The sequence below is a fragment of the Eriocheir sinensis genome, chromosome 33 (assembly GCF_024679095.1).
Source record: "Eriocheir sinensis breed Jianghai 21 chromosome 33, ASM2467909v1, whole genome shotgun sequence".
Taxonomy (NCBI): domain Eukaryota; kingdom Metazoa; phylum Arthropoda; class Malacostraca; order Decapoda; family Varunidae; genus Eriocheir; species Eriocheir sinensis.
The window spans coordinates 15,207,613-15,230,335 of NC_066541.1; the positions used below are offsets into that span (position 1 = coordinate 15,207,613).

At 44.7% G+C, this 22,723-nt stretch overlaps 1 long non-coding RNA gene across 2 annotated transcripts in view; it reads left to right on the top strand.

Annotated features, from left to right (window-relative positions):
* Window positions 1-22,723, top strand: part of LOC127006782 (uncharacterized) — a 135,224-nt gene that overhangs the window by 67,784 nt on the left and 44,717 nt on the right. Inside the window, exons 1-2 of one of the 2 annotated variants that reach the window (XR_007759756.1) lie at window positions 16,764-16,921; window positions 22,093-22,218. This is a non-coding gene — a long non-coding RNA (uncharacterized LOC127006782). Of the gene's footprint in view, window positions 1-16,763; window positions 16,922-22,092; window positions 22,219-22,723 lie in introns of those variants that run through there. The other variant, XR_007759757.1, reaches the window with a different exon arrangement.

A 22,723-nucleotide genomic window follows, 5' to 3' on the forward strand; every position in this document is an offset into this window, starting at 1 on the left:
AATACCTATTTGCTTTAATTAATTAAGTAATTTATGTGGGACTTTATCAAACGCTTCTGGAAATCAAGATAGACTATGTCATCAACTGAGAAGAGGTCAGCACACAGGAGAATCGCCAAATCGGATAGCAAACAACAGTTTATAACAAGCGGCGAGTACAGAAGAAGCGAAATAAGTCCACGAGATGGTAGCGGAAGCTAGTGAGGTCATGGGGACGGGAGCGTGTGACCTCTAGCTGTGAGCAGTGGACAGTGAAAGGAAGGAAGGAAGGAAGAGAAGAGAGAGACACAGGATATACAGGATTGACATATTATATAGTAGCAGACAGACAAACGAAAACAGTTACAAGCAGAAAAATGGTAAATGATAAAAAAAAATCAGAAAGAGGTTTAGGGAAGCCTGCAAAATAGATGAGTGTGAGAAATAGAACAAAATGAGAGTCTAGTATTACTTCTAAAGAAAATTAAGCATCTGTGGTCTTCCCCCGGTACCAGAAAGCCTGCCGTGTGTGTGTGTGTGTGTGTGTGTGTGTGTGTGTGTGTGTGTGTGTGTGTGTGTGTGTGTGTGTTAATGCGCCAAGGCCTGATCACGAGTTGGACTCGCTCTCGCCAGCAGGTACCCTCCCGACTTGAGCAAGTGCTCATTATCGTCAATCTCTGGGTACTGCCAGGACCTCACACACCACACCCCACCCCTTTGCTCAAGGGGACAGTAACCATTCCTAGTCAACGGAAAGAATCCGGCCTTAGCGGAGCTCAGACCGCCGCCTATTTGGTCGTGAAGCCTTGCAACGCAGCGCTCTACCGATGGAGCTACAAGTGTGTGTATGTGTGTGTGTGGGGGGGGGGGTGAGTGTGTAACCAAAACCTTACCACAGGACCTCATTAAGCACTGTATTTCCATTGCCTTCAGCGTTGACCACAACACACATTTCGTTTTTACTGCCTCATACGGCACGCCGCCACCTGCTGCCTTTTTCCTGCTCCCTTTTTTCGTCTCTTTCTGTCCCTGCCTATTGTTGCGTGGCTGAGGAGAGGGGGAGACGGAGGGACGGAGGGGGGAAGGAATGGACTTCTTGCTCATCGCTTTTAAATGACTTTTGTTATTATTATTTCTGCGGTTTCCGCCATTTTTTTCAATTATATTATTCACTGTCGTCTTCAACCCATATATTTTTTTTACTTGGTTATTTTCTCTAATATCCCTTCTCCTAATTTATTCTTAAACTACTTCTTTTTCTTCTCGTCCACCTCCTCTTCCTTTCTGATCAGATCAGTTAGAGGCAACCTCGCTACAAGCCAACAGGCTTCCTCTTATTTGCTCTTTTATGTTACCATATTTCCTCCTTCTCCTAAGTCACCTCCACATTTTACCCGCTGCATCACTTCCCTCAGTATTAAACTCGAATTTCGCATTCTCTCTCTCTCTCTCTCTCTCTCTCTCTCTCTCTCTCTCTCTCTCTCTCTCTCTCTCTCTCTCTCTCTCTCTCTCTCTCTCTCTCGCATAATCAGCATCAAGAGAATGTCAGACTAAAGCGGTCTGTCCACAAAGGACCCCCCCCACACACACACTTAACTCGAGTATTCTGTTGTGTTTTCACCTTCGCGAGGACTCATTGTCCTTTGCATCTTTTCTCCTCATCTCAGCTTCATTCACCCTCTTCCACACACTCCCTCCCTCCTTTTCTCCCCACTTGCCTCCTCCTTACCTTTCCTCATGCACTCTCCTCCACACACTCCCTCCTTCCTTCCCTCAACCTGGCTCCTCCTTACCTTTCTTCATGCACTCTCCTCCACACACTCCCTCCTTCCTTCCCTCAACCTGGCTCCTCCTTACCTTTCCTCATGCACTCTCCTCCACACACTCCCTCCTTCCTTCCCTCAACCTGCCTCCTCCTTACCTTTCCTCATGCACTCTCCTCCACACACTCCCTCCTTCCTTCCCTCAACCTGGCTCCTCCTTACCTTCCCTCACTCATTATCCTCCCTGCTTTATGAGACCCTCCATTCCACCCCTCCGTATGCTCTCCTGCGGTCACAGCTCATATGCATATCATACTTATCCTCCTCAATTCTTCCCAAATCTTCTCCATCATATCTTTCCTCTTCCTCCTCCTCCTCCTCTCCTCCTCCTCTTCCTCCCCCTTCCTCCTCCTTTTCCTCCTCCTGCTCCTCCTCAGCGACACTATTCTCATTATATAGCGCCTTCAAGAGGTATTTTCTGGATGCTCTTAAAGAAGCCAGTGCATAAAGCTGACGTTTTGCGGGTATTTGCCTCCGAGTAATGTAAGTGCGGAGGAGGAACAGAATGGGGATTAAATGCATATAGCTAACTTAAAGGGGAGGAGGGGGGAAGGAGAGGAGAGGAGAGGAGAAGAGAGGAGAGGAGAGGAGAGGAGAGGAGAGAGGAGAAGCAGGAAAATACAGAGAAGAGGATACGAGACGAGACGAGAGGAGGGAAGGAGAGGAGAGGAGAGGACACGAGAGGAAAGGAAAGGAGAAGACTCGAGAGAATTGGAAAGGGGAAGAGGAGGAGAAAGTATAGGAGGAAAGGATTCAAGAAGGAAATACATGGATAAGGAATAATAAAAAAGAAAATGAATCAATGGATGATAAAGAATAAAATATAAACATGGATAAAGAAAGAATGAAGCAAAAGACCATGAAAAAGAATGAAGACAGTATTAAGCTAAAGAATAAGAAAATCAGGCGAGCTCGCACGAGGTGTTCTAACTTTTATCGACGCATTCAATTCCAACTGCAGACTGGAAATTAATTGTATACAAACAATTACGAAATGGATTTGCAAACCCGGCTGGCTGGTTTCATGGCTGACTGCATGGCTGGCTGGCTGCATGGCTGATTGGCTGCATGGCTGACTGGCTGCGTGGCTGACTGGCTGCATGGCTAGTTGACTGGGTACATGAGCGGGTGGCTGCATGGATGGGTGGGTGGGTGGGTGAGTTAGTGGACACAACTGACTGGCTGCATAGGTGAGTACTGTCTACATGGATGATTGGATGATTAGCTAGTTGACTGGCTGGCTGGATGATCGAATACATGATTAGCTAGGTGGGTGGCCGGGTGCAGGCTATGTGGTTGGCTGTTCACTGGATGGTGGGTTGGCTGGCTGGCTAAATCCTAGTTTGGCAGGCTGAATGGCTGACTACCGATTTATCGAAACGCTGGCTCGCTGGTTGACTGTATGGCTGGCAGGTTATCTGTATGGAGCTAGGGGAGAGGCTGGATGAATGGCTACTGGCTGCATAACTGTCTGACTGGCCGATATGATGTAACTCTGGCTGGCTGGATGGCTGATTGGCTGCACGGTTGCCTCTTGGTTAAATGGTTGACGGACTATATTGTGACTGTTGACTTCATGGCTGGATGGCTGGATGGTAGGCTACACAGCTGATTGGTCGCCTTACTGGAAGTGTTCGACAAATTCCGAAAAATTGTGTTAGCTCCGCGGCGCTTGGATTTAACAACCACGCCCACGGCCGCCAACGTAGCCTCGGCCTTGCTGCGTGACGCCGCATCTTCGTCACGCTTTTCCCACGCCCACACCGAGCCAACGCCCGCCCACAAGGCCGCCAACACAAATCCTCCCTTAGCCGCACATTCGCACGCTTCGCTCATGCCCACGCCTACTCCACGCTTACGCCAACGCCAGTGCCAACGCTGCACCATGCCGCTGAACGCCTCGAAGACCGCAGTGTTGGTTTTTCAGAATTGGTTTGTCACCAATTGATTGGATGGAAGTAAAAGGAACGTACGGCAGTCATCGTTTTTTTTTTTAGTTAAAGTTGTGCGTTCGTTTGTTCTTAGCTAATCTCTTAAATCTATATTTTCTTATTTTACAATTACTACAAAAAAAGAGATGAGGCAGAGGCGGACAGTTTCAAAGGCTCGTGATTTCCGGGATAATCAAGGCAGTTCCTCACTATTAGTTATGCACAATTTTGGTCGAAACTCTGGACAGCAAACATTCATGCACAGTCTCTTTTCAAGGCTAGACGGCTCCCTCGTTACTTCCACGGCGTGGAGGAAAAGAAGAAAAAACACACACCACACACTTCCCCTCACTACCTCTTGTGTTTAATATTTACTCGTATTCTTCTTCTTCTCTCCTTCCTTTCCTGAATTTACAGGCTGTTTATTTTGTGTTTATATATTTCACTTCTCTGTTGATTTTTTGTCTTGCTGACTTTACCTCCTGTTCCATTTGTCATTATGGTTTCTTTCCTTATGATTTTTTTAGGTACATGTTTTCCACAAAGTTTACGTTTCTTTAAGCTCCATTCGACGCATAGTTGTCTCTTACTTGTAATTTTTAGAGTACATGTTTTTTACACAGGCTCAATGTGTCTTTTTAAGTTACTGTGGCGTTTAGTTGCCTTTTCCTCGGAATTATATGCTAATACATTCACTTCATGGTTAATCGAGATATTAGTGAGCTAGTTCTAGCTTTCGTTGATTTAAGAAATATAGTACACAGCAGGATTCATTCGGCTTTCTTTTCTGCCCGTGACTTTAATTAATTCGGATGCAGTAAAAAAAAAAAAAAAAACCTGCCGTTATAATTTCCGTATGTACTGTGTTAAGTTTATCACAAAGTAGATACAATACGCACCACGTGGTAAGATGAAACAAACTAAAAGACATACACACAAGGACAACTTTCACAACGAGAAAGCTTTTTTTTTTTTTTTTTTACTAATAAGTTGTTCATTAATCACTTCCTCCTTCCACCACTCCACACCATGCCAACACCACAATTTCTCCACCGTTCCGCGTAACGATGGAACCACTCATGAAGCTGGAAAAAAGAGCAGCCCCCGCCGCCCCTCGTGACTTACGGGGCTAATGGTGCCGTTTTTGTGATGGGTGTACACGTATTGGGTAATTTAGCAGCCATGTACGTGTGAGGGTGTACGTTTGTTATCATTATGTGAGTGTATATATGGCTATAGTGTGTGTGTGTGTGTGTGTGTGTGTGTGTGTGTGTGTGTGTGTGTGTGTGTGTGTGTGTGTGTGTGTATTTTTCCAGATTAAGCGAGCAAATAGTGCGATACATGTGCGGTTGTTCAGTGTGTGCGTAAGTGAATGGCGGGAGGTGGAAGGGAGCATGACACGGAGAATGAGGAGACTAAAAGAGAGAAAGAGAAGGCAAATGGAATACTTAAAGGAACAAGGAAGGCGAGGTAAAGTAAAGAGAAAACAGAAGTCAAGCGGTTAACGTGTTCCATCATCCACCGCTAAGTCCCTGGGTCATATTCTTAAACACTTCGGCGCCCAAGTAAACATATTTGACAAGGCTTTCGTAGGCGATTTAGGGATTTTCAGGAGTGATTTAATAACCCTGGTGGCAGATTGACCCTTCTTCTGTACCATAAACGTGAAAAAACACTCATGAAAGCCCGGTTAATCTCCTTTTCGGCCTCTGGAAATAGTTGATGTGATGGACAGAAGGGTCTAAGATTACCAACCCCTGTCTCTATCCCCCAATGTCTTCTCCACCTTCCACTTTTCTTCCTTTTCCTCTTTCCCTTTCGTCTCTCCTTACCAGTCTTCTTCTTGCCTAACATTTATCCTTGCAGAACAGATGCTCGTAAAACACTCCCTGAACGTATCCTTTTTGGCTCTAAAAAAAATAATAAAAAATAAAGTGAATCATTTTTTTTTTAAAACGAACCCTCTGATTTTGTATTGATGTTAGTGATGGCAGAGGTGGTGGTGGTGGTGGTGGTGGTGGTGGTGGTAGTGGAGATGGTGATGATATTAACTGAGGTGGTGGTGGTGGTTGCGGTGGAAGTGGTGATGACATTAACTGAGGTGGTGATGGTGGTTGTGGTGGAAGTGGTGATGATATTAACTGAGGTGGTGGTGGTGGTTGTGAAAGTGGTGATGATATTAACTGAGGTGGTGGTGGTGGTTGTGGTGGAAGTGGTGATGATATTAACTGAGGTTGTGGTGGTGGTCGTGGTGGAAGTGGTGATGATATTAACTGAGGTGGTGGTGGTGGTGGTGGTGGAAGTGGTGATGATATTAACTAGAGGTGGTTGTGGTGGTTGTGGTGGAATTTTTTATGATATTAACTGAGGTGGTTGTGGTTGTTGCGGTGGAAGTGGTGATGATATTAACTGAGGTGGTGGTGGTGGTTGTGGTGGAAGTGGTGATGATATTAACTGAGGTGGTGGTGGTGGTTGTGGTGGAGATGGTGATGATATTAACTGAGGTGGTGGTGGTGGTTGTGGAAGAAGTAGTGATGATATTGACTGAGGTGGTGGTGGTGGTAGTAGTGGAGGTGGTGATGATATTAACTGAGGTGGTGGTGGTTGCTGTGGTGGAAGTGGTGGTGATATTAACTGAGGTGGTGGTGGTGGCTGTGGTGGAAGTGGTGATGATATTAAGTGAGGTGGTGGTGGTGGCTGTGGTGGAAGTGGTGGTGATAATAACTGAGGTGGTGGTGGTGGTGGTGGTGGTGGTGGTGGTGATAATAACTGAGGTGGTGGTTTTGGTGGTGGTGGTGGTGGTGGTGATAATAACTGAGGTGGTGGTAATGGTGGTGGAGGTGAGGATAATAATAGAGGTGGTGTCAGTGGTTGTTGTGGTGGTGGTGGTGGTGATAATAACGGAGGTGGTGGTATTGGTGGTAGTGGTTCTGGTGGGGGTGTTCACCGTGTTGGGAGAAAATAAGGTAAAAAAAAGCGTTAAAATATGGTAAGGAAAAGAGAAAGGAAAGGCTGGTTCGGGAGATATTACTGTGATCGAGGTGAAAAAAAAAAATAGGTGTAGGTAGTGGTGATAGTAGTGGTGGTGGTGGTGGTTTGCAGATGTGGCGATGGTACTGAATTATACTACATACGCACCTCCTGCACACACACACACAAGACACACCTTCACTCGCACAAAGGAACACGAGAGGGTGAGAGAGACGAATGAGAGATCGACAAAAGCATTGAAAGCACCCTGCGAGAGAGTGAATGAAAGTGTGATGATGCGGAATAATAGCGGGGGGACGATGTGTGTTTGAGGAGCACTGCCATCAATGCTGAAACACAGGAGACAGCGTCGCATGCATAAGCACACACACACACAGAGAGAGAGAAAAGCAGTACGTGGGAAGGAATATAAACAAAAGGAAGACAATATAATGTAATATAGGCAGGACTATCTAAAGAGATGTGTAGCAGATTAAATTATTAAAAATAAATAAACCAGAATATAAGAAAAAAAAATTAATTCTACAAAAAAATCAATCCCATCTCAGAAAACTCAATACTTTAGTCCTACAATAAAGTTTAAATCACCACAGAACAAACACACGAATACGAGAGGAAAAAAAAAAATCGTCCCGCGCCCAGCACCGCCACGACGACCAAGCAGCGGGTGCGGGGCGAGGTAATGGGAAGCAAGTTTTCTTCTACCATTGCGCAGGTGTGTTCACAGCACGACCATCGGCAGGAGTCTCGTGGCGGTCGTCTTCTATTTTTGGGGAGGGAATTTTTTTCTATTTTTTATTCACCTTTTTCTCTTCAGTTTCCTTGTTATGCCACTTGTCTTCCTCTTACACCTCGATAACCACCTTTCTTCCTCCTCCATTTCCTCTTCCTTCCACATTACTTTTCTCTTCACTTCAACTTCTAAACCCGTGTACTCATTTTATTAATCGAAATACGTTCCTCAATCTTTTCCATTATCTTTTTCTTTTCATTTTTTAGCCTTTGACATTATTTTTCCTCCTCCTCCTCCGTCTCTCCATCTCTCTCTCTCTCTCTCTCTCTCTCTCTCTCTCTCTCTCTCTCTCTCTCTCTCTCTCTCTCTCTCTCTCTCTCTCTCTCTCTCACTCTCACTCTCTCTCTCCTCCCACCAGTCGTCCATACTCGGCCCAAATGAAGAGCAGAAATAATTTGTGCATTCCGTTCCTGGGCGAGCATTAACTCCAGATCAACACAGGCCGCCCCTCCCACCCCTCCCGCCCTTCAAGACACCTGGGAGGAGGAAGAGGAGGAGGAAGGAGGAAGGAGGAAGAGAAGAGGAGGAAGAAAGGAGGAGGAGGAGGAGGAAGAAGGAGGAGGAGGAGGAGGGAGGAGGAAGGAGGAGGAAGAGGAGAAAGGAGGAAGGAGGAGGAGAGGAAGGAGGAGGAGGAGGAAGGACAATGAATAAACTTTGAAGAGATACTAATATTTTCTTTCATTATTTGTGTTCACTTCTTAGCTTTCTCTCAAAATAATTCATAATACGCCAAGGCTCCGAAAGGTATGAATTGCAGGATATAAGTAGGACACATTCATTTTATGGCACGATCCCGTTCGAACACTTTCATCCTAACTCATCCTACCAGCATAAAAAGCCCCTTTCTCCTGTTCTTGGCAGAAATAATAAGAATTCTAATTGAATCGTACGTTAGAAGTGATATAAAACTGTCCTCAAATTAAGGAGTTAGGTGTCGAGAGTGATATTGTTGCCGGATCCTCACTCACGTACGCCTCTTTTACTACCATCGCCAACTTCCGTTAACTTATCACCAAACTCGTCAAAGCCAGCTCTTACAGCTACTAGTCATAGAAGTGAAATTATCACACAGCGGCTTGCTCACTACTGTAAGCAACAGGATGTGAGACGCAGGATTTCGAGGCAGTGTCATCTGTGACCCCGGTCCCACACAGGATGGAAGGGTACCAAAACGTTTGGTAGTGCACGAAGACCAAAATAGTGACTTGAACTAGCAGGATACCACTCAACGCTTACATTTCACCCATGCATGAGTCACAGACGACAAGCATTGCACTAGCTGTAGGTAAAATAATTATTAATGCTCTGTGAACAATCCTTATTTTTTTGTCCTGATAATTGTCGTGTCCCAGGTCGACGTCCGGGAAGCGTGCCACGTGCCCATATGGCGTGCAAGGACTAAAAAAATAAATGGTAACTCGATCTTGATTAATTTCCGTCAACTATAAATGGTCGCTGGTTCGACAAGGTTCGACACCCCGGACGTCAATCCTGCTCATAGGGTTGTTTCTGTGCGAGACAACCCTGTGTGGAGGAGACCATCAAGCTAGGGGACGCCCACCTAACTCGTGAATGGGGCAAATTGCATGGTCGATCTTGCCGAGAGGAGCATAGAATGACAATTAAGGATAATATAACTGCGTGGAGCCTTTACTTAATTGCTATAGGGGGGGACCATCGATCGGGAGTAAAGACGGCGGGTGAGTGAACATAAGAAGAACATAAGAAGAACTCGAGATTCAGCCCTTTTGACCTTATACAACCATCTCATCATTTTCCTGTTACGTATAATTGCTTTTGCATAAATTTCAGTAGGTATAATGTATAACCCTTCCTGCAAGCATGGAGTATGAAAGAATGCAACACAGACACATCATCAAGAACCAGCCCTTTTGACCTTATACAAACATTCCATTCTTCATTTCCTGCTGCGTATAATTACTTGTGTATAAATTTCAGTACGTATAGCCCTTCCTGCAAGCATGGGGTGTATAAAAGAATGCAATACAGACATGCATCGCAGAGAACCAGCCCTTTCGACCTTATATACTAACCTTATTCATTTTCCTGTAATATATATTAGTTTGTGTATAGAAATCATCACGTATAACCCTTCCTGCAGACATACAATCATATGTCATCAAGAATCATCCCTAAGGAAACAGAAGGCATTTTAATCAACCATTTTTTCGTTACGTATATTTACTTGCGTTTAGAAATCACGTATAACCCTTACTGCAGACATTCAACCATACATCATCAAGGATCAGCCCTCTCAACCGTATATGTGTGTCCGTATGGCGGAGACACTGTATAACGGGGTGTATGGTACTGTGTGTGTGTTCGTGTGTTGACTTTATTTCCACACCACCTTGATTTGAGGTAAAAGTCTTGGTGCGTTTTTTTTTTTCAAGAGGTGTCCCCCGTAGGCCTAATCCTCTTTTATTTGGTCAGGAAATTAATTGTTACGAAAGAGTGCACGTTGTTATAAAAGCACATGGGGTTGTAACAAAAGGGTACAGAATTGTTTTGAAAGCATACGTGGTTGTAACGAAAGTGCGCGGTGTTGTAACAAAAGCTTGCGGGGTTGTTTCGATCAACAGTGTATGGGTTTGTTGCAATACCCAAAATCCGTAGAAATTGTAAATAGCCGTAGCAGCAAATATTGTCATGCAGAAACCATATATAGTTGTTAATAGCAGCAGCAGCAGCAAAAAGGTTAATGTGAATAGTCGAAGAGGAAGTTAGGTTTGGCATTCAAAAGCCATAGTTGTTATTAATAGCCAATCGCAGCAGCACCAAAGCTGTTACGATACTACCATTATGCCAGATTAATACGCTCCCCATATGTATTTTCCCATAGCACGTACTTAAAATATATCCCACTCCCACTGGTAGACATGTAAATATATAGTTTAGTACACACACTTAGAAATATAAAACCCAGTACCTTTTGCTTAAACTATACCACCTAAACATACGTAAATATATCGCTTCATACATATACTTACAAATATAACCCAGTAACGTACGCTTAAAATGTCGCATCGTACAGTGCGTATAGCCCTTCCTACAAGCAAGAAGCGTATAAAAGAAAGCAATACAGACATACATCGTCGAGAATCAGTCCTTTTGACCCTATACAAACTTCTTGATGAATATTCATCATTTTCCTTTTATGTATAATTGATTTTATAAATTTCAGTACGTATAGCTCTTCATGTAAGCTTGGAGTGTATATATGGGAGAATGCAACACACACACATCATCGAGAATCAGCCCTTTTGACCTTATACAAACATCTCATTCTTCATTTTCCTGTTATGTATATTAGTTTATGTATAGAAATCATCACGTATAACCCTTCCTGCAGACCTACAATCATATGTCATAAAGAATCATCCCTAAGGAAACAAAGCATTTTAATCAACCTTTTTTCGTTACGTATATTTACTTGCGTATAGAAATCATCACGTATAACCCTTACTGCAGACACTGTATAACGGGGTGTTTGGTACCGTGTGTCATTGCCACAGTACGAGGAGCAACAACACAAAGCAGATTTTATCTATAGCGCGTGCCAGTTCCTACGACTTTTGCCTGGCCCATGCTGCCCCCCAGTGCTTCTCTTAAACGGAGATGCTGAAGTTGGGGTATATTAAAGGTCTGGGCAGTACATGGGTAGCAGAAGTAAGGGTTGCGATAGCCGGAGCAGCAGTGCACACTTACAAATATATAACCCGAGACTTCATAGATGCGTAAACATATCGCGTAGTACGTACATGCATGAAAATATAACCTGGTTCTTTAAGTTTTAAAAATATTCCTTACAACACACTTAGATATATACATATACGTCAGAACCTTTCCACTTCATTCTTCTTATGTATAGTTTAGTCGATACTTTATATATTCCCATGTACCTTAATATTCCTTGGTAACTTGTCGTAAGACATAACCCAGAGGCCAGGGAATTGGTACCAGGGAGACTGGGGGAATAAGCTGCTGTTCAAGGCAAGGACTGGAACAACAAGTAAAGGAGAGAAGCAGAGATGAGAAGGACAAAAACTGCAGCGTTTGTATAGGGGAAAAAGAAACAAAAAGAGCACCTGATAGTGGCCTGTGACATGTATGAAAAGGAGAGGCAAAGGCTATTAGCATCTGTGGTGGAGATCATTGGGTAAGAGGAGTGGCATAGCAGAGTGGAGGAGGAAGACGGAGGAATAAGTACCGTGTTAGGACCATAAGGATGTAAAGAGGAAGCAGTGAAATTAATACCTCACAAAAATTTTCTTGGCATGTTGCTGCAAAAAAAGATCTGAGCATGTAGTGAAAGTTGAGTGAAAAATGTAATAATGGAAAATAGCAAAAGCGCATAGGTAGGCAAATCAGGGAAAGAAATGGACAGAAAACCTAAGTTCAGGATGAAGTGCTCAGTATTACAAGTGAATAAAGGGCAAGGCAAGGCAAGGGAAGGGCAGGGCAAGGCAAGGGAAGGGCAAGGCAAGGCAAGGGAAGGGCAGGGCAAGGGAAGGTCAGGGCAAGGGAAGGTCAGGGCAAGGGAAGGACAAGGCAAGGGAGACCAACGCACAGGGCTATATATGGCCAGCCAAGAAGACGAGACGCACAGGGCTGGCCAGCCAAGAAGGCAAGGTCAGGGAACGCACAGGGCCAGCCAGCCAAGAAGACGAGACGCACAGGGCTGGCAGCCAAGGCAGGACAAGGCAAGGGAAGGGCAGGGCAAGGGAAGGGCTGGGCAAGGGAAGGGAAGGGCAGGACAAGGGAAGGTCAGGGCAAGGGAAGGACAAGGCAAGGAAGACCAACGCACATGGCTATATACGACCAGCCAAGAAGACGAGACGCACAGGGCTGGCCAGCCAAGAAGGCAAGGTCAGGGAACGCACAAGGCCAGCCAGCCAAGAAGGCGAGACGCACAGGGCTGGCAGCCAAGGCAGGACAGGGCAAGGAAAGGGCAAGGCAAGGGAAGGGCTGGGCAAGGCAAGGCAAGGCAATTAAGTCAAGGCAAGGGCAAATCAAGGCAAGGGCAAGGCAAGGCTTAAGCATTCATCCTGAACTTAGGTTTTCTGTCCTTTTCTTTCCCTGATTTGCCTGCCTATGCGCTTTTGCTATTTTCCACTATTACACTTTTCACTCAACTTTCACTACATATTCAGATCTTTTTTCCCCAGCAACATGCCAAGAAAATTTTTTAGTGCAAGGGAAAGGCAAGGCAAGGCAAGGCAAGGGCACCACCACCACCATCACGTACCACCACCACCACCACCACCACTATCACGTACCACCACCACCACCACTATCACGTACCACCACCACCACCACCACCATCACGTACCACCACCACCACCACCACTATCACGTACCACCACCACCACCACCACCACTATCACGTACCACCACCACCACCACTATCACGTACCACCACCACCACCACTATCACGTACCACCACCACCACCACCATCACGTACCACCACCACCACCACCACCACCACGTACCACCACCACCACCACCACCACCACTATCACGTACCACCACCACCACCACTATCACGTACCACCACCACCACCACTATCACGTACCACCACCACCACCACCACTATCACGTACCACCACCACCACCACCATCACGTACCACCACCACCACCACTACCACGTACCACCACCACCACTATCACGTACCACCACCACCATCACCACTATCATGTACCACCATCACTATCACGTACCACCACCATAAGTCATCGGCGCATGGCCTAAGACCACCCACATGTTGTCCTAAAAACCACCTATCAACCCAGACTCCAGATTCTCTCTATATAAGGATAAAAAAATGAGCTGCGGGGAGGTAGAATGTGCCAACTAAGATGGCATCATTATAAACATTAACCACACCAGGCCCCGCAAAAAAAAAAAAAAAAAAACAGGTCCCACAAAAAAAAAACAGGTCCTAAAAAAAAAAACACCAGGCCCCACCAAAAAAAAAAAAAAAAACAGGCCCCACCAAAAAAACACAAGGCCCCACAAAAAAAAAACACCAGGCCCCACCAAAAAAAACACCAGGCCCCACCAAAAAAAACACCAGGTCCCACCAAAAAAGCACCAGGCCCCACAAAAAAACACCAGGCCCCACCAAAAAAAATACCAGGCCCCACCAAAAAAAACTCCAGGCCCCACCAAAAAAAACAAGCCCCCACAAAAAAACACCAGGCCCCACCAAAAAAGACACCAGGTTCCACAAAAAAACACCAGGCCGCACCAAAAAAAAACACCACGCCCCACCAAAAACACCAGGCCCCACCAAAAAAAACACCAGGCCCCACCAAAAAACACCAGGTCCCACCAAAAACACCAGGTCCCACCAAAAAACACCAGGCCCCACCAAAAACACCAGGCCCACCACAAAAACACCAGGCCCCACCAAAAAAACACCAGGCCCCACAAAAAAAAACACCAGGCCCCACAAAAAAAAACAAGGCCCCACCAGAAAAAAACACAAGGCCCCACCAGAAAAAAACACAAGGCCCCACCAGAAAAAAACACCAGGCCCCACCAAAAAAACACCAGGCCCCACCAAAAAAAAAACACCAGGCCCCACCAAAAAAAACACCAGGCCCCACCACAAAAACACCAGGCCCCACCACAAAAACACCAGGCCCCACCAAAAAAAAACACCACGCCCCACCAAAAAAACACCAGGCCCCACCAAAAACAACACCAGGCCCCACCAAAAAAAAACAGGCCCCACCAAAAAAACACAAGGCCCCACCAAAAAAAAAACACCAGGCCCCACCAAAAAAAACAAAATGCCCCAAGAAAAAACCAGGCCCCACCCCAAAAAAACCAGGCCCCACCAAAAAAACACCAGGCCCCACCAAAAACACCAGGCCCCCAAAAAAACACCAGGCCCACCACAAAAAACACCAGGCCCCACAAAAAAGCACCAGGCCCCCCAAAAAGTACAGATTTAAAAACACCAAGCCCCACCAAAAACACACCAGGCCCCACCAAAAAAACACCAGGCCCCACCACAAAAAAACACACAAGGCCCCACAAAAAAAACACACAAGGCCCCACAAAAAAACACCAGGTCCCACCAAAAAAAAAACACCAGGCCCCACAAAAAAACACCAGGCCCCACAAAAAAAAAACACCAGGTCCCACCAGAAAAACCCACCAGGGCTCACCAAAAAAAAAAAAAAAACAGGGCCCACCAAAAAAAAAAACCACCATGCCCCACCAAAAAAAAAAAACACCATGCCCCACCAAAAAAAATAAACACCAGGGCCCACCACACCCACACAGTATAGATGGGCCACTATCACCCACACCCTCACAGTATAGATGGGCCCATAACACACCCACCCACACAGCAATTTCTACCCAAACACACGGAAGGAAAGAGGTTGGAGGTGGTGCCAAGAGAAAAGACAGACAGCGAAAGCTTAAAGCTCTGAATCAGCTACCTAACGTCACCTTCTGAGGGAAATAAACCGAGACGTGCTAAGCGAATCCGAAACGAGCCGTCCAGAGGGAACGAAACACATGAGCGGGAGCGAACCACCAAACATACACAAACTACTTCCTCCCTTCTCCTTTGTTGTTTACTTGCAACAATAAACTATCAATCAATCAATCAATTATTCACCACACAACCATAACAAACAAATATCACTAGCCTCCCCCCCCCCCGTGAAACTACTAAAAACTGAGAATGGATACAAAACGATAATACAAAATGGGATAAATCAAAGGAAAATGAAGAAATTGAACTCTTAAAATGTATACAAACAAGCTGTACTGCCTGGGGGTTGGGATGGCATGCTCCTCCCTTCTCCTTTGTTGTTTACTTGCAACAATATACTATCAATGAATCAATCAAGCTGACTACCCACATGCTGTCCTAAAGACCACCTGAACTCCAGATTCTCTAAATGAGGATAAAAAAAAAATGAGCTGCGGGGAGGTACAATGTGCCGACTAAGAAACATAAGAACGAATTAAAAGTAACCAATCACAATCAGGAATGTTGGGGCAAGAAAGGTAAACCACAAAGGATCACTGGCAGGACACGACACATCACAAATAAGGTTACAATGTATCAACTATTGCCGGGGGATGCCATTACAGTGTTATCTCTCCCATCTCATTGCAGAGGTGTTTCGGTTCAGGCCGGACTGGAGTGGGTGGGAGTAGGGGAGAGCCGGAATGATTCAGATACTTTTTAGAAAAATATTTTTAGAAAAAGAAGTTTAAGTAGTAGTGTAATTTTGTTGATCTCAAAATGTTCCTCCATCCTTTGGCTCTTTCGGCTGCTAATATGACACTCGTAGCTATTTCCAGTTTTCAGACGTAGGTGGTGAAAGACAAGTTTCTAAATCGTCCGAACCATCCCCACCCGTGGTGATGGTTCGGCCAGGGAGGTGGGATGGTACGGACATTCATAATACTCGCCATAATATTAATATAACTTAAGTTTGATTGGCTAATAAACAAGATTATATCTTCTACAAAACATTTATATAAGGACAAAGTATCCTCTCAATATTTAAAGGGGAAAAAAAATAAAAGGAGAACTATAAGAAATATCTCAAAACTTTTGGTATTATGGCTTCCTTCTCTTCTCACAAGCATAATATCTGAATATAAATCAACCAAATTAAAAATGTGTGGTCACACTCCTTTTCCAGCACAAGAGCCTCGGTGGTGATCGTGTTATACGGCAACACCTTCGCCGAGCATCGCTGCGTCACCGAAATAACTTACATCTCGCTAATTGGCACGTTTTTGAAGCGAGAGCTTACGATACACCCTGACAATATTACATACGAGATGCAAAAAAACATAAATTAGGACTTGCAGCGAAAATAACAGCTCTGAGGGCGTGGTTATCCCTTTGTGGGCCAAGGCAACAAAGTTTTGCACATTTGTAGTGACGACTAGCCTGGTAGCCGTCGGTTGGTGGTGGAAGGGATGAGGATGCTTCGCCTGCTACACTCGTTAAAGAGAAACTCAAATATAGAAGAAAAAAACGGGACAAGTAAGTGCTCTCAATAAAGTAAATGTATAAAAGTGAACCCATAGAAGAGATAAAGAGCGAAAGAAATCACCAAGAAACTATAATATGAGGAGAGAGAAGTAGGAGATTTGAACTGACTCCGCTTCACTTCTCTGTTTTGTTTCTCGCCCTCCCTGCATCGCTCCTTCCACCTCCCCACTTGTCCGCTGGAGCCGTGACGTGGAGGAAAGCGGCCGGCGTCATCTCCACCACCACCTCAGACGCTCGTGACGCTATGGTGACGTGTATAGGAAGAGTAGCAGAGCGTCACCGTAACAGGGAAAGGGACCTCGTGAGCTAGACTAATCCACGGAGACATTGCATAGAAGGTTAGTTTATGGCGCCGGTTTATGGCGTAGTGTCCGGGATGTGGTATTAGGCGGCCATTGTTATTGCTATTGCTTGTTTGTGAAGGGAGTTATTAATGGGAGGTGTTCGTTCTTAATTACTCCGCGAATGATTAGTTTTGTGTTAGGTAGTGATGTCCTTTATTAATTACTCCTCCCATGGTTAACTTCCGTGATTAATGTGAGGGACGAAATTGGTGGGGGACTAAATATGGTAATTTGGTAATGTTCTGTGAAATAGCCATTGACGTTGCTTGTTACTGGAGTGTGTGGCTATGTGGTGATGCCGTATCTTAATTACTTCTTCAATGATTAGCTTGGGTGTGACTGGGGAGAGGGACAAAGGTATGGGAGAACCTAACGTGTTCGTATCTCGTAACCGGCATATGACCACAGATGTTGCGCCGACTAAACGAAACTTTCCAACTTTCGTATCTGGTTATGTTAAGTTGGGCAGCCACTGTTACAGCTTGTTAAGGAGCGAGTGATGTTACGTGATGTTCATTCTTGCTTACTTCCCCAATCATTAACCTTGGAGTTGATTAGTGTGAAGGGCGAAGGTATGGGAGAGCTAAATGTGGTGGTCTGGTATTTTTTTTTTACAACAATGGAGTCAGTTCAAGGGCATAAAAAAAGGAAACAAATGTGAAAAAAAAGCCAGCTACTCACTGCTCCTAAGATGTTCCAAATGTTCTTGAAGTAGCCACTGCCTGTTTGTTGTTATCGGAGTGAGTGTTGTTCGGCGATGTCCTTTCTTAATTACGCTTAGAATGACTGAGTGATTAGTGTGAGGAAAAAGGGTATTGGAGGGCTACATCTGGTGGTGTCTTGTAGTTCCCCCTGAGCCAGACACTGTTGTTGGTAGTTACTGGGCTGAGTTGTTACGTGGCCGTGTCCTTTCTTTAATTACTCCTCCAATAACTGGCTTAGGAGTGATTAGTGAGACGATCGAAGGAAGGTAGTTCAGACCCAAATGACTTGTGAACGGGGAGGAAGGAAAGGTAGGTAACGGATGAGCGGAGGATTCGATAACTTGACAGGGTAATTTGCGCTGAATACACACACACACACAATGGAAGTTCAGTCTCTCTACGCCTTCATCCCCCACACACACACACTCAATGGAAGTTGTCTCTACGCCTTCAACCCCCCACACACACACACAAGGGGTAGCGTCATCAGCCGTATACGTTGAGGGTCGGGTCCCGGCTGACGCTCTCCCTCCAGCAGACCATAAATCTGATGGAGCCATTACGGGGAGCCACGAGCCGCGGCCCCCCAGAGCACACCCGAGGGCCGTCCACTCCCAGGGCCGCCGATCACTCTGTAGGGCTGAGTTACGTCCAGGGGCGGAGAGGCGTCGAGGGGCTGAGGGGCCGCGAGCGTGACCCGATTCAAGCCAATTTCTTACTCGTGGTATTCGAAAACAACTCGGGAATTTTTTTGAACCAACGCGATTAGAAAAAAAAAACTGGAAAATATTGAATCCATATAATAAGAAAACTACCCTGCAAACGCTTAACCCACAGAATAAAAAAAAAAAAATTACCCCATGGAATTCGAAAACTGGAAAAAAAATATTGAACCCACGTCATCAGAAAACTACCTAGAAAATAACTGAATCATGCAATACGAAAACATCACTGAAAAAGAAGACTGACCCCACGGAATAAAAATAAAAAATACCCTTGGGAAAAAATTGAGCCCACGCTAATAGGAAACTACCCTGTGAAAAAATTTACCCATGGAATTCGAAAAAAAAAATGAACCCACGCGATCAAAAAAACTACCCTGGAAAACACGAACTTGAGGCCCAGAAAGTAAATGCTGGTGAAAAATATCTTGATTCATCTCAGCTAATTAAATTTCACAGGTAAACTTAAGCTTCTTTATTTTACAGTTTCTGAGAGTGGCATAATTTTTGCTTCCTCACCAGTGGGAAAATGATAGAACCTGAGGCACAGAAAGTAAATGCTGGTGAAATACATCTTGATTCATCTCAGCTAATTAAATTTCACAGGTAAACTTAAGCTTCTTTATTTTACAGTTTCTGAGAGTGGCATAATTTTTGCTTCCTCACCAGTGGGAAAATGATAGAACTTGAGGCCCAGAAAGTAAGTGTTGCTAAAGAAATATCTCGATTAACCTTTATGTCTGACTCTCATGTATAAACTTCAGCTTATTCATATTGTATTTTTTGAGGGTGGCTTCATTTTTACTTTCTCATTAGTGGAAAAATAATAAAGCTTGAGAAACAAACTTAATGATGGAGAAATACATCATAATTAATCTTGACTTAGACTTTTACGCGCAAGTTTAAGCCCAATTATTTTTTTCTTGGGAGTCTTTTTGGCTCTTATTAGTACTAATTGGATGTACGTACAGAATGCCGCGTACAAATTGGCGTGTCTCGTGTTTGTTTAAGCCTCGTGTGTGTCTCTGCTTATCAGGACGACGGCGTTTTCTTACGTCCCGGAGGTAAATGAGTCCTTTTTATTTTCGCGAACATAATGAAGACGTTGATTAATTCATTATATTCATTACCCGCTTGAGATGAGCCGCGGAGGAGGGGCAGGGAGGGAGGGAGAAGGGGCTAGGAAGGAGGAGGAGGGGCAGGGAGGGAGGAAGAAAGGGCTAGGAAGGAGGAGGTGAGGCCTGAAGGAAGAGGAGGAGGAGGACAGACAAGGAGAGAGGAGATGTCGCAGGGAGGGAGAGGAGGAGGAGAAGACAAGAGAGGAAGGGAGGAGGAAGGCAGGGCGGGAAGCAGGGAGTAGGACAAACAAGGAGAGAAGAGATGTCGCTGGGAGGGAGAGGAGGAGGAGAAGACAAGAGAGAAAGGGAGGAGGAAGTCAGGGAGGGAAGGAAGGAGTAGGAGAGTTATGTAGGTCGAGGAGTGACAGAGAGGAAGGAAGTCAGGGAGGGAAGGAAGGAGTAGGAGAGTTATGTAGGTCGAGGAGTGACAGAGAGGAAGGAAGTCAGGGAGGGAAGGAAGGAGTAGGAGAGTCATGTAGGTGAGGGAGTGACAGAGGAAGAAGGAATACGAGAGAGAGGGAAGAGGAGAGACAGAGAAGAAATAAGAGGAGGAGGAGGAGGGGGAGGAGGAGGGGTAAGGAGAACACAACAAAGCGACGCATAAATATGGAAAGTCGGGCAAAGAAAGGAAAGTTTAAAAAGAGAAAGATAATCACAGTGACAAGAGAGGAGAAAGACGAGGTAACGAAGGACAAGAAAGAGGGGAAGAATAATAGAGAATAATTAATGTTCGGACGGGCAAGAGAAGCAGAGGAGAACGTAAAGGAGAACGTAAAGGAGAACGTGAAGGAGAAAGGAAAGGAAGAGAGGAAAGTAGAGACGCGGGTTTTATTTAATTAGTTGGTTATATATTCAATTAAGGACACAGTTTTATATACATGGGGACACGCCAGTATAATGTTTACCATAAGGAGTTTTGATTGGGATACACGATACTGCCCTGCAAATACCGTAGTAAAAAAGAGAGAAAAGAGGAATAAAGGAGAGGAGAGAGAGGACAGGAAAAGAGGAGAGGAAAGGGAGGAGAAAGAAAAGGATAGTAGAGAGGAAAGGAAAGAATTGGGAAGACAGGAAAGAGGAAAGGAGAGAAAAGGTTAGAGAGAGAAAAGAAAGGAAGAGAGAATGAGGACAAGAGAGAGGAAAAAGGAAAGGAAAGAGGGAGAAAAGGATAATAGAGTATGGCAAAGAATTGAGAAGACAGGAAAGAGGAAAGGAGAGAAAAGGTAGGAGAGAGAAAAGAAAGGAAGAGAGAATGAGGACAAGAGAGAGGAAAAAGTAAAGGAAAGAGGGAGAAAAGGATAAAAGAGTATAGGAAAGCGGTGGGAAAACAGGAAAAGGAGAATAATAGGATGGAGAGAAGAAGAGTAGATTTTTTTTTACAACAAAGGCGACAGTTCAAAGGCATAAAAAAAAAGAAAACAATGAAAAAAAAAGCCCGTTACTCAATAGAAGATAGATAGCAGAGAGGAGAGGACAGAAAAGTAGATAGAAAAAGATGACAGTAGGGAAAGGAGATGAAAAGTAGCAGAAATGGATAGCACGATAGTAGAGGAGAGAGAAGATAAAAGGGAAATGAGATGATAAGTAGGAGAAAAAACAAGGTAATTGGATAGTAGGGAGCAAGAGAGGAGACTAAAAACAGACGAGAGATAAGACATTGGAGAGCAATAACCTGCCAGTAATGTGTGTGTGTGTGTGTGTGTGTGTGTGTGTGTGTGTGTGTGTGTGTGTGTGTGTGTGTGTGTAGCCTTGAAAAAAGATCATTACGTTCAACTCCATATTTCACCTTTTTCCTCTCATTCCCGAAGCCTAATTAACCTCCCCTCTTACCTGGCTCCCCCACAGGTATATCCCTTTACCCATCATTTTTCCTTAGCTCTCCATTACACGCCCTTTCTCACTCCCCCTCGTACACGTATCTTCGCTTTTCATAACTTTTCCACATTTGTATATTTAATTTTGTTTTTGTCCCTTCCCCTCGCCTCGCCACCCCGCCCTGATTCTGATATTAATGCACAGACTAGTAAAGTTTCCCGCAGTTCCCCCTTTTCGCGTTCCCGTGCTTTTGTTTATCTCCCCTCTTTTCGCTTCTCCCTTTTTTATCTCTCCTTTCTTTGTCTCTTCTTCCTCTTCATCTCCCTTTCTGTTTCTCCCGTTTTTTTTTCTTCCTCTCTATCTCCATTTCTGTTTCTCCTTTTCTTGTTTACTCCCCTCCATCTCCCTCTCTCTTTCTCTCCATTCCTTGTCTCTTCTTCCTCTCCATCTCTTTCTCTTTCTCTCCCTCTCTAGTCTCTTCCTCTCCATCTCCCTTTTTCTCCCCCTCCTTTTCTCTTCCTCTCCATCTCCCTTTTTCTCTCCCTCCTTTGTCTCTTCCTCTCCATCTCTCCCTTCCATCTCCCTTCCTCTTCATCTCCTCTTCGGACCCTAACAGTATCTACACCACGAACAATTCAAGTCTCCCTCAGTGTCCCCTTTAAGTCCCCAGCTCCGACTGTTTTCTTTGACGTTACTAAACTTAATCCTCCCTACGTGACTATTCATGATGGGGCTAATATTCCCCGGTGTCGCCTGGGAGAGAGCAGACAAAAAGGTGAGACTAAAGTGTTTTCACCTTTGTGCAGGAATGTGAGTGGTGGAACTGGAGATTGACGTCGGAAAATGTGGAGAAAATGGGAAGCGTGGAGTGGGTATTGGTATGCTCTACGTTGCCACAGAGATGGAAAAAAGATCACACCTACATTATTCCGGTGAGTACATGGCTTTTTTTTATAATTCTAGCATCTAATATTCTCAAAACACACTAATTTGATAAGGCTTTCGTAAGGGTTGTGTTAGTATTGCCATGGGTAGTTTTATGAGCCTAGTGATAGTTTGGCAAGGCTTTTGTACCAGGAACGTGAAAAACACTTATGAAAACTCTACTAATCTCCTTTGTGACCTTTCTAAATGGTCGTTGTGAGAGCTGAAAGTGTCTGAGAATGTGGATCTTTGACACCGCAGCATCCGTAGAGTTAATCATGGGATGCTCAGTTCCTCTTGAAGTTCGTTTACAAAGACTACATTTACTAGAGCGCCAGAAAGTTGATAGATGCTGTAGTATTTATCATCCCTTAAAAATGTTCTAGTTTTTTTTTTTTTTTTTTTTTTTTTTTTACAGCTAAGGAGACAGTTCAAGGGCATAAAGAACAATATAAAAAAAAGCCCGCTACTCACTGCTCCTGAATAGAGATCAAAGGAGTGTCCAAAAAGAGA